Genomic DNA, 12,198 nt, shown 5'->3' on the forward strand with positions numbered 1-12,198 from the left:
GTTTAGCTTTTCCTGTTTTCTGTTTTAGCGTCCCCGAGAAAAATACCTCGAAAATAAAAGTTCTCCGATGGTCCTGAAAATTTAGTATGATTTTTTCTGGAATTTTTGAAAATTTCTGGGCCTGAGAGCTGGCCTGGGGGCCTGACCAGTGGGCCACAAGCCCTGCCACCGCCACCTACCCCCCTGGTGGCGGGGTGCAAGCTTGTGGGGCCCACAGGCACCCCCTCCACTCATTCTAGCTCCCAGCCTCTTCTTCCACCTCCACAAAAAATTGTTTCGCAGCTCAAACCCGTGTTCTTGCTCATTTGGCTGTGATTTTCAATCTCCTTGCTCAAAGCACCATTCTCCGAACCATTTTGGGGAAATTACTCCTTGGTAATTGACTCCTCCATTGGTCCAATTAGTTTTTGCTCTAGTGCTTTATCCTTCGCGTATTCTTGCTACCTTGGTGACCCTGTTCTTGAGCTAGAAATGTTGATTTTAGCTGGTTCCAAGTAGTTTTAGCGCGTGATACGGTCTCTAGACAATAGTAGGAGTAGTTGCTACAAGTTGGATTAATCCTTATTCACTTTTCTTTCGAAGTCTCTAAAAATTTCAAAAATTTTCAGAGCTAGAAAAGGGAAAAGATGAGGAGGTTCTTGAGAGGCTCTTCAAGCCGTAACCCCAAGGAGGATGAGAAGAACCACCCCAAGTATGTAGTCCCTCGAGTCACAGAAGTTCGAGCGTGCGAGTGGCCAAGTGATGAATTTTTGCGCGCCGCCGGACTTTATGAAGACTTTTATTACTTGGTGGAGAATGCAGGTCTTACTGCGTTCGTTGAAGATAAGTGCCCACAATATCTCCTCCTCACCAATATTTTCGTTCAAAGCTTCAACTTTTATCCGAGGAAGAATCCTCCCATGGTTGAGTTCATGACATATGATGTTCCCTAGTGCATGGCGCTGCAGGACTTTTGCAATGTATGCAAATTACCTTATGTTGGGGATATTCGTGACCCTCGTCCATGGGACTTGGAGGATTCCATTGGTTCTATTGTTGTTGGAGAGGAGAGAGGAGTGTCTCGGGCTAGAATTGCAAGCATACATTTTCCTGTGCTTCGGTACTTCTCACTATTTGTGGGAAAATGTTTGATTGGCCGTGGGGAGGCTGGATCATTTAGTTCTCCAGACCTTGCGGTTTTGCGCGAAGGCCTTTATAACGATAAGACTTATAGCTTGGGCGCTATAGTAGCTCAACGGTTGAACGTGAACCATTCTAAAGGTGTTGTCTATGGAGGTATCTATGCTACCCGTCTTGCCAGACACTTTGAGATACCCATTAGACTGGGAGAGGAAGGAGAGATGCTTCTCCCTGAGAGATATCTGGATTATGACAGCATGGTTTGCCATGATTTTCTGGATAGAGATGCTAGTAGAGGGATGATTTATAACCTGGTGTTTAGTCAGGGTACTCGAGAGACTATTACTTTGCCTGCTCCTTCTTTGTTCGATCTTCATGCGGGCAGGTACACTATTATGCCCGCGGACATCTACGCATATTGGGGCTTGGCCCAACCACAGGCGCCCGTGCGTGAGCCGCCAGTCGAGTACCAGACGCCAGTTTATCAGTGGGAGCTAGAGGAGCTCACACAGCAGTGGCATCCACAGTGTCCTCCGGAGTATCCTGGAGCTAGTTATTTCCCACCTTGGGAGTAGACCAAGCTAGGCCAAAAGCCTAAGCTTGGGGGAGTACATGTTCTCACCGACTTTACATTCATGCTTATGCTTTCACTTTGTTAGCCGGTGTTTACACTTTGCCACTGTATTATCCATGCTAGTTTCTTTTCGTTTTCTTGTTTTCTTGTTTTGTGTCCTTTTGAGAAAACCCAAAATATTTTTCTTTCTTCTTTTGCTTGTTGGGAGGTTTCCCATGTAAATAATTTTCTTTTTCTTTGTGTCAAGGTAGAAGATATTGGTTACAATGTTTATTGGTTCTTGCATGCTTACCTGTTTAGCTTTCAAAGAGTCATATTACCTTGTCTTCTCCTTTGTGTTTGCCTGCAGATTCAGCTTAGTCCAATGCACTTATTATCGTTTTCATCGTTCGATCGTGCAAATGAAAGGCAACAATGATGATATATGATGAAGTGACTGAGACTGAAAAGCTGGTATGAACTCTATCTATTTTGTTTTTGTAAATATGACTAGCTTGTCGAACCAGATTTAGCTTTGTTGTGAGAGAACCATGTTTGCAATGACAACTTAGAGATCATAGTTTCTGATGCCATGCTTATTTAGCTGAGAGCTTATAATGGTTTGTCTTGGATGCCAACATAGATTTTGAGATGACTATGATGTAGTATGATAGGATGGTATTCTCCTTTGAATGTTTCAAGTGGCTTGACTTGGCGCATGTTCATGCATGTAGTTGAAACAAAATCAACATAGCCTCTATGATGTTCCTGTTCATGGTGATTTATATCATGTTCATGCTTGCATTCCATGTTAGTCAAACTCATTGCATCTTGATGACCGTTGTCGCTCTCTAGTTGGTTGCTTCCCAGTCTTTTGCTAGGCTTCACTTGTACTAAGCGGGAATACAGCTTGTGCATCCACTTCCATAAACCCAAAAGTTTTTCCATGAGAGTCCACCATACCTACCTATTTGCGGTATCTACCTGCCGTTCCAAGTAAATTTGCATGTGCCATTCTCTAAACCTTCAACAAATAATCTGTTTTGCATGCCCGAACCACTCACGTGGTGACAGAGAGCTATTGGTATCTTCCATGCTAGGAGTGTTATCCTCGACAGTGTTTGTTCACAGTCATTCACGAGAAAGGGGCCGGTATTTGGAATGCCCAGTTCCACGCTTAAATCGAAAACATAACTGTAAAACAAGACTCCCCCCGGATTGATGTTAGTATGGACGGTACCCGAGGATTCGGCTAGCCGTGAAGTGTGATTGATAGGTGGTGGGGGAGCTAAAACTTTACTTTTCTGTTTGGGAACCGCCTATAGCATGAGTAGCATGGAGGATATTGAGAACTCTTGGTCATTGCGTTGACAATGAAAGCATGCCACCCAAAATTATTATCTCTGTTTTCAAAGCTTGAGCTCTGGCACCTCTGCAAATCAATGATTCCCTCTGTGAAGGGCATGTCTATTTATTTTCCTGTCAAGTCATCCTCCTCTTATATAAGCACCAATTAGAGAGCACCTCTGTCATTTTTATGCTTTGCTTTTGATTGATATTGAGTATGACTATGGCTGGATCTTCGCTGCTATGAATTACAATGTTTAGTCAACCCTTGATCTTTGAAAGTGCTTTGCATTTATGTTTTGCGGTCTCAGAAAGAGCTAGCGAGATACCACCTATTCATATTGCTTCATGCTTGTTTTGATTGAAGTGTTGGTATTTGAAACTCATTATTATTTGCTCGTTAGCTCATTATGCCATTGATATTAGTTTGCCGTGAGACCTTTGTGTCATTTGCTTATGTGGTTAACTTGTGATCTTGCTGAAATTCTGGTTATGAGTTAGACATAGTTGCAACAACAAGATCAAATAGAGTTTGTCAAAGTTTTTCTTTCTCTCCCGGGTTGTCAACTGAGTTGCTTGAGGGCAAGCAAGGTTTTAAGCTTGGGGGAGTTGATACGTCTCCATCGTAATTACTTTTCCAAACTCTTTTGCCCTTGTTTTGGAATCTAATTTGCATGATTTGAATGGAACTAACCTGGACTAATGCTGTTTTCAGCAGAATTGCCTTCGTGTTATTTTTGTGCAGAAATCAAAGTTCTCCAAACGTCCTGAAAATTTACGGGGAGCAGTTTTGGAAAATATCAAAAATATCCGTGCCTAGTTCCACCTCAGGGGGTGGGCCAGTGGGCCACAAGCCCCTGCTCCGCCACCACCCCCCTCGTGGCGGTGGGCAGGCTTGTGGGGCCCACACGGCTCTGTCGTCCCCAATTCCAGCTCTATAAGTTGCCTTTCGTCCCAGAAAAAATAAAAAGAGAAGTTTTCGTCGCGTTTTCGATACGGAGGCGCCGCCACCACCTGTTCTTCATCTGGAGGGCAGATCTGGAGTCCGTCTTGGGCTCCAGAGAGGGGAAATCATCGCCATCGTCATCATCAACCTTCTTCCCTCTCCAATTCCATGAAGCTCTTCGTCGTTCGTGAGTAATCTATTCGTAGGCTCGCTGGGCGGTGATGAGTAGGATGAGATCTATCATGTAATCGAGTTAGTTTTGATGGGGATTGATCCCTAGTATCCACTATGTTCTGAGATTGATGTTGCTACTACTTTGCCATGCTTAATGCTTGTCACTAGGGCCCGAGTGCCATGATTTCAGATCTGAAGTTATTATGTTGTCACCAATATATGTGTGTTTTAGATCCGATCTTGCAAGTTGTAGTTACCTACTATGTGTTATGATCCGGCAACCCCGGAGTGACAATAACCGGAACCACTCCCGGTGATGACCATAGTTTGAGGAGTTCATATGTTCACCAAGTGCTAATGCATTGGTCCGGTTCTTTATTAAAAGGAGAACCTTAATATCTCGTAGTTTCCTTTTGGACCCCGCTGCCATGGGAGGGATGGACAATAGATGTCATGCAAGTTCTTTTCCCTAAGCACGTATGACGACACACGAAATGCATGCCTACATCACATTGACGAACGGGAGCTAGCCACATATCTCTCAGTGTTATAGCTGTTGCATGATGAATATCATCCAAACAAATCACCGACCTATTGCCTACGAGTTTGTCCTACCACTGCTGTTACTTGTCTTCCTTTGCTGCTGCTACTACTGTCGCTATTGCTGTTACTTGTCTTGCTCTGCTGCTGCTACTACTGTTGCTACTGTTGTTACTTGTCTTGCTCTGCTACTGCTACTACTACTGTTGCTACTGTTGTTACTTGTCTTGCTCTGCTGCTATTGTTGCTACTACTGTTGCTTGCTACTGTTGCTACTTGCTACTGCTGTCACTACTGCTGTTCCTTGCCACTGCTATTGCTCGTTTAACTGCTGCTACCTGTTACAATCTTGATCGCTGGACGTTGACGGGAACTGACAACTTCCGTCAACGCGGCAACGGAGACGCCATTGATACAACCGTTAGGAATAGTTTGCCGTCAACAGATCGTTTCTGACACCGTTGTTATCATATTACTTTGTTGTTACTACTGTGCTTGCAGATACTAATCTTTCAGGTGTGGTTGAATCTGACAAATTCAGCTGCTAATACTTGAGAGTATACTCTCACCTCCTGATTGGCAAACCAACAAATTGGGTCGAATACTCTACCCTCGAAAACTGCTGCGAACCCACGCGCTGGTGGGCCATCAACAACATTCTTCTAGTTCCGTTGCCGGGGAGTGCTAGTAGCATTCTTCTGGTGCCGTTGCAAGGGAAGGTTTGTTGTCATCAACATCCGTCTAGCTATCGCCAGAGATTGCAATCATAGGTCTGCAAACAAGACAACACCGATTAGTACAATAACTAGCTATGGTTGATTTATAATTGTGTGAAGGAGAAATTACCCAGAACTGTCGGATCACCATGTCGTCCCTCGTGTGGCACAAAACACCGTCGATCTCCACCTCCGACGGGGCCGGGGCACCCAAGTAGTGCTCCCAGGTCATTCCTACCTCTCGCTCCCGACCGGGCAACGTAACAAACCCTCGAAAATTTTACGGCATAGCACACCAAGGACGATGTTGGGCTTGCGGACACCCTTGGCAACAATCCAACCCCTATGGTATTACAAATTAAAGCCAAAACATTAGATATTTGAGAAAACATGAAGGCAAAAGGTTAAATAAGAGTAAATTAACTTACTTGTCCCCATTTGGCCTAATCGACCACCTCTCTCGGGGGTCGCCGGCACGAGCGGGAGCCCCGAACTACCACGCTGGTAGACGGTAGCCCCCTCACCCAGCTCCTCGTCGCTACCAGCATGGCCACTTGGCTCAGCCCAGGTATCCCACTGGGTCTCTGGGGACGTACCCTCATCCCTGCTTTGCTCCGGAGTCACCTGGAATGAAGCCTCTAGGACATGAGTCTCGTGGGTCGAAGGCTCGTCGACCTGAGGCTCGTGAACCGGAGACCGTGTAGCCTCCACCTCAGACGAACCCACCCTAGAAGTCTTGTGCTCAGGTGAATCAGCTTGGGGTGGTGGCGGAGACCGTGTAGCCTCCACCTCAGAAGGCGTGGCAGCCACCGCCCTACCTCTCCCGCGGCCACGTGTACCTTTAGTACAACATAAATACCAACATGAGTAATAAAATGTATATAAATACCAATATGCATACAACATGAGTACAACATAAATACCAACATGAATACAACATGTACCTTTAGTACCTCTCGGCTTCGCGGGGGGTCGACCTCCTCTCATGGGGGCACTCCTTGCATAGTAGAGAGAAACACTCTCCGAAGAGGCGAGGCAGGAATGGAAGTACCCATCCCATCACCCATCGACGAAGAAGGAGCCGCGGAGTGCTTTTGACCCTTTCCCACCATCTTTCAACACCTGTCATGACAAAGAGTAAATGAAATTAGTACAACATAAATACCAACATGAGTAATAAAATGTATATAATTTAAGTGTATCATCGTCATGAATACCAACATGACTAATACAAATTGAATACCTAACATGAACTCAAAATTTACATATAGTATAATAGTTGAATACCTCACATGAACTAATAACAATCGTGCTCGTCTATATATGCTTCGGGGTCAATAAATGCATCATGATCATCACTATCATCAATAAATGCATCATCATCATCACTATCACGAAGAACATGTGGAAGGCCACCATTATGTAATCGGTCAAGAAGTGACAGGTCATCCGTAGCAATAACCTCTTCTTCTTCCAGCTCTTCCTGTTCGGGCTTAGGGGTTAAGACGGATTCACTGTCGCTGTCTACTTCAATGTTCTAGGGTGAAGTAGAGCGGTTCTTGAAACGTTTCTTGGACATACGTGTTTCTTGGAGGAATTCTCCTTCATATGTGTCTGGGTTAATGTGAGGTTTGTAATCCTCTTCATTGAGGGTAGGTGGTCTAAAATGTGGTGGCACTTCATAAACGACATCCCATCCTTTGAGATTTGGATCAGTTTGGCAGGCCCACGATAGATAGAAAACTTGTGTCGCCTGTTGAGCCGTAATATAGACATCGGGAACATCTAAGTGGGTGTTTTGGTTGATTTCGACTAGTCCTATATGTTCATGAGTCCTTCTAGTCTCCCTCGGGTCAAACCAATAACATTTGAAGACTACAACGATCGGTGGGTTTTCACCATAGAATAGAAGTTCATAAATTGCTTCAACTCTTCCATAATACTCGGTGTCTCCTTCGCCGATAGCAGAGACAGAACAATTTGTAGTCTTTAGGTCAGGCATAGATAGCTCTTTGCCAAAGGTACGAAAGTGATACCCGTTGATGTTGTATTTGTCAAATGAACGGACCTTATAGTCAAAACCATTAGCGACTTTTCTCAACTCGGCGTCCATAGACTCTGCATCAGCCTACAAGTTTAATACGAAAGAATGATGCATTAGCCGCAAATTAGACCAAGAAATCAAATGGGCCCTTAATGGTAATTAATTACCCTTTGTTTGAACCAAGAGATGAAACCGGATAGTCGCGTCCATGCTTTGCGAGAAGCTCATACTCTTCGACGGAATCCTTTTCGATGACCGCTCCATCCGAGAATTTGGCGACGTATCGACTATATCAAATATCCGGGAATAAGAGTAGTTCAAAGCAATTAGAAGTTGCGGAACAATAATTTACCGAGAATTTACTCGATGTACGGTCGCACTTCTGTTAGGTTGGTGAAGATATACAATGAAATGGTCCGCCATTCTTCGACATCCAACGATTTCCATTTCGAAGCACCAGATGGTGCGAGCTTACCTTTGAATAGGGTGAGGTTGGATCGAACTTTTTTTGGATCGCCATCATTGTACCGAGGCTTCGGGTTATGCAAATGATGATTTTTGGCTTCGTAGTGTGCTGTCACGAAGTTTGCTGCATCCTCAGTAATGAATGCCTCAGCCATCGATGCTTCAATTCTACGTTTATTTTTGCACTTAGCTCGAAGCATCTTCTGCATCCTCTCAGTTGAGTAGCACCATCGATTTTGAACGGGCCCCCCATTCTTGCCCCGTTCGGGAGATGCAAAATCAAATGTTGCATTGGATTAAAGAAGCCCGGTGGAAAGATCTTTTCTAATTTGCAGATCAACTCCGGCGCCAACTCTTCCATTTCATCTAGCACGCCAGGCGATAATTCTTTCGCACAAAGAGAACAGAAGAAATAGCTCAGCTCTGCGAGTACTAGCCATTCATCCTCAGGGATAAAGCCACGCAACATCACCGGCATTACCCGCTCAATCCATATGTGCCAATCATGACTCTTGAGACCAAATATTTTCAATTTCTCAAGACTCGCTCCCCTCTTTAGATTCACAGCATACCCATCGGGGAACATCTACCGCATTTTCACCCACAATAGCATTTCCCTCATAGCTGGCCTTTCAAGATTGAACCATGCCATTGGCTTTGCTATGCTTTGCTTTCCTTTCCGTTGTCGCAAGTTTTGCAACGGTCTATCACATAGAGCCTCCAAGTCGATTCTAGCCTTAGGATTATCTTTTGACTTCCCCTCTATGCCGAACAATGTACCAAAAATGGCCTCCGCAATATTCTTTTCAGTGTGCATCACGTCGATGTTGTGTGGGCAAAGGAGGTCTTTGAAGTAAGGCAGATCCCATAAGCATGACTTGTGAGTCCAGGCGTGTTCCGTATTATACCCTTTGAAGTATCCTTGACGCAAAGGATCAGGCTCGAGAGCGTTTAACTGATCAAGGGTCTGTTGGCCTGTCAACGCAGCTGGTGTAGTGTTTTTGACAACTCTACCTTTGATGAAATTCTTCTTGTCTTTTCTGAACTTATGGTCAGGATCCAGGAATTGTCTATGCATGTCGAAGCAAGAATACTTGCGACCAGCTTGCAGCCAACGGAACTGAAGAGTTGCCTTGCATGTGATGCACGGGAACCTTCCATGCACACACCAGCCAGCGAATAGCGCAAACGCCGGATAATCATGCGTCGAGTACATGTACCACACATGCATTTTAAAATTTGTTTTGGTAGCCACGTCGTAGGTCTTGATCCCATTATCCCAGGCTTCTTGCAACTCATCCTTAAGCGGCTGCATGTACACATTCATATTCTTCCCCGGATAGTTGGGCCGTGGAATTATCAATGTCACGAAAATGTTCTTTCTTTTCATAATCTCTCCGGGTGGCAAATTTAGTGGAATGACAAATACAGGCCAACAACTGTATTGTGCTACCGTCATACCATACACATTGAACCCATCCGTGCTGATGGCAACTCTAGGTTGCCTTGGATCTTCCGATTTATCCTTATGTAATGCATCGAAGTGCCTCCACGCAAAACCATCTGAAGTGTGTACCAGCATCTTGTTGCCATCCGCATCTAGTTCGGTTCTTTTGCCCAATTTGTGCCATGTCATCTGTCTGGCCGTCTCTTCGACCATGAAAAGACATTGAAGTCTTGGTACGATTGGCAGATACCGAAGAACACTAATGGGGATTTTGGTCTGATTCTTCTCACCCATACCGTTGTCTAGCACAATATATCTGTAAGAATTGCAAATGGGGCAATAGTTCAAGGCCACATAATCAAGCCTAAATAAGGCACATCCATTCTCACAAGCATGTATCTTCTCATAGGGCATCTTAAGTACACGGAGGATTTTCTCTGACTCGTACAGGTTTGCAGGCAGTACATGGCCTTTGGGTAGAAAGCGTCCAAATATCGTCATCATCGCGTTGTAGCATTCTCTGCCTAGGTTGAATTGAGCCTTCAGAGCCATTACTTGCGCGATGGCATCCAGCTGACAAAGCTGAGTCTGCTCGTGGAGAGGACGTTTTGAAGACTCCAACATTTCATAGAAGGCCTTTGCAGATTCCTCCATCTCATCGTCCGAATCTCGAGCATCATCAAAGTCTTGCACCATGTCTTCAATCCCGGTACCATGCTCGTCGGTGCGACGACGAATCACCTGAGCTCTGGCACATTGGTTTTTCTAGTTGTCGCAGTTGGGACAGGGGCACCATGTTTTTTGCTGGCCATTTGCAAATGCCGCTCTCACAAACCCCTTGTTTTTTGTTAACCATTCATGGGTCATGTCTTTCTGACTAGGGTGACCAGTGTACATCCAAGCACGATCACTCATGTTGCCTAGCTACCTATGGGGCACAAGAAATAAATATATAATTCATCATCTATATTCGTACGCTAATCAAGTTTGTCAGTTTTATTACGTCCATGCAACCTACACGCTAATAGGTAAAGATAGGTCATAATCCCACCCGAGTATGTGTAGATTGGGTTCGTTTTCCCATGCTCTGCTCCAGATGCGACGCAGAATTTCGACAGCACCTCCCTATTGTTCTCCTGATACACGTCTCGGCAATAAGCAGAGAGGATGTGTACCCGGAGAACAACAGGGAGGCACTGGCGAAATTCTGCATCGGATTCAGAGCACAGCATACGGGAAAACGAACCCAATCTACACATACTTGGGCTGTCCATGGATAATGTTGGACAATTCGAAAGGATGGCGGTTATAAATATGCAAAGAAATGCATATTTATAGATGTCGCCCTTTCGAACGGGAGACGCATACTGGTCACGCATACTCATGAGTGAAGAAACCTATAGCTAGCAAGTTCCATCGGCACGAAGACCGGGACAGAGCAAATTAAGGGGGTAGGAGGAGAATCATTTGTGCTCACCAACAAACGCAAGGGCGGAGCTCGTCCAACGCACGTGGAGGTCGTCGAACAACTGCACATTGAAATTCACACGATCAACACAAATACGATGTTTTTATAATTAACATAATCGGGAAATATGTGGCCTAACTCATAATTTACAAAACTATGACCCCCGTCGGCCTCTAGAAGGCCGAAATGCACCTTCTCATTCAACGGTAGGCAGAAGAGGTGTCGGGGGTCGGGGCTTAGTGGCGTCGAGGGTCGGTGGTGTCGGGTGTCGGTGGCGTCGGGGGTTGGGGGTTAGTTGCGTCGGTGGTCGGGGGTCAGTGTCGTCGGGGGTCGAGGGTCACTGGCATCGGGAGTTGGGGTCTTTTTGATCAACAAGAGGCTGAAAAGGTGTCGGGGGTCAGGGGTCGGTGGCGTCGGGCATCGGGGATCGAGGGTCGGGGGTCGATGGTCAGTAGCGTCGGGGGTCGAGGGTCGAGGGTCAGTGGCGTCGGGCATCAGGGGTCGGGTCGAGGGTCAGTGCCGGTGAAAGGACGTGGATGTCGCCTACAGGGGGGTGAATAGGCGCTTTAAAATAATCACGGTTTAGGCTTGAACAAATGCGGAATAAAACTAACGTTTAATTTGTCAAGCACAAAACCTACAACAACTAGGCTCACCTATGTGCACGAACAACTTATGCTAGCAAGATAAACAACTAAGTGATAGCAATATATATGACAATAAACAATATGGCTATCACAAAGTAAAGTGCATAAGTAAAGGGTTCGGGCAAGAGATAACCGAGGCACGTGGAGATGATGATGTATCCGTTGGAGCGGTGCGGAGGCACAATGCTCCCCAAGATGCCACTAAGGCCACCGTAATCTCCTCACGCTCTCGCACAATGCAAGATGCCGTGATTCCACTAAGGGACCCTTGAGGGCGGTCACCGAACCCGTACAAATGGCAAACCTTGGGGGCGGTCACCGATACCCGTACAAATTGCTCGGGGCAATCTCCACAACCTAATTGGAGACCACGACGCTTGCCCGGAGCTTTACACCACAATGATTGAGCTCTGAGACACCACCAAGCTTCTAGAACACCAAAGCATCCACGAAGAACAATATCTAGGGTACTACGTACCAAAGGTAATAAGCTTCTCAAACTTCACTTCCACGTATCACCGTGGAGAACTCAAACCGATGCAACTAATGCAATGGCAAGGGCACACGGAGTGCCCAAGTCCTTCTCTCCCAAATCCCACCAGAGCAACTAATGCTAGGGAGGAAAATGAGAGGAAGAACGAAGAAGAACACGAAGAACTCCAAGATATAGACCAAAGGGGTTCCCCTCACTTAGAGGAGAAAGTGATTGGTGGAAATGTGGATCTAGATCTC

Source organism: Hordeum vulgare, chromosome 1H (assembly GCF_904849725.1).
Source record: "Hordeum vulgare subsp. vulgare chromosome 1H, MorexV3_pseudomolecules_assembly, whole genome shotgun sequence".
NCBI classification, from domain to species: Eukaryota; Viridiplantae; Streptophyta; class Magnoliopsida; order Poales; family Poaceae; genus Hordeum; species Hordeum vulgare.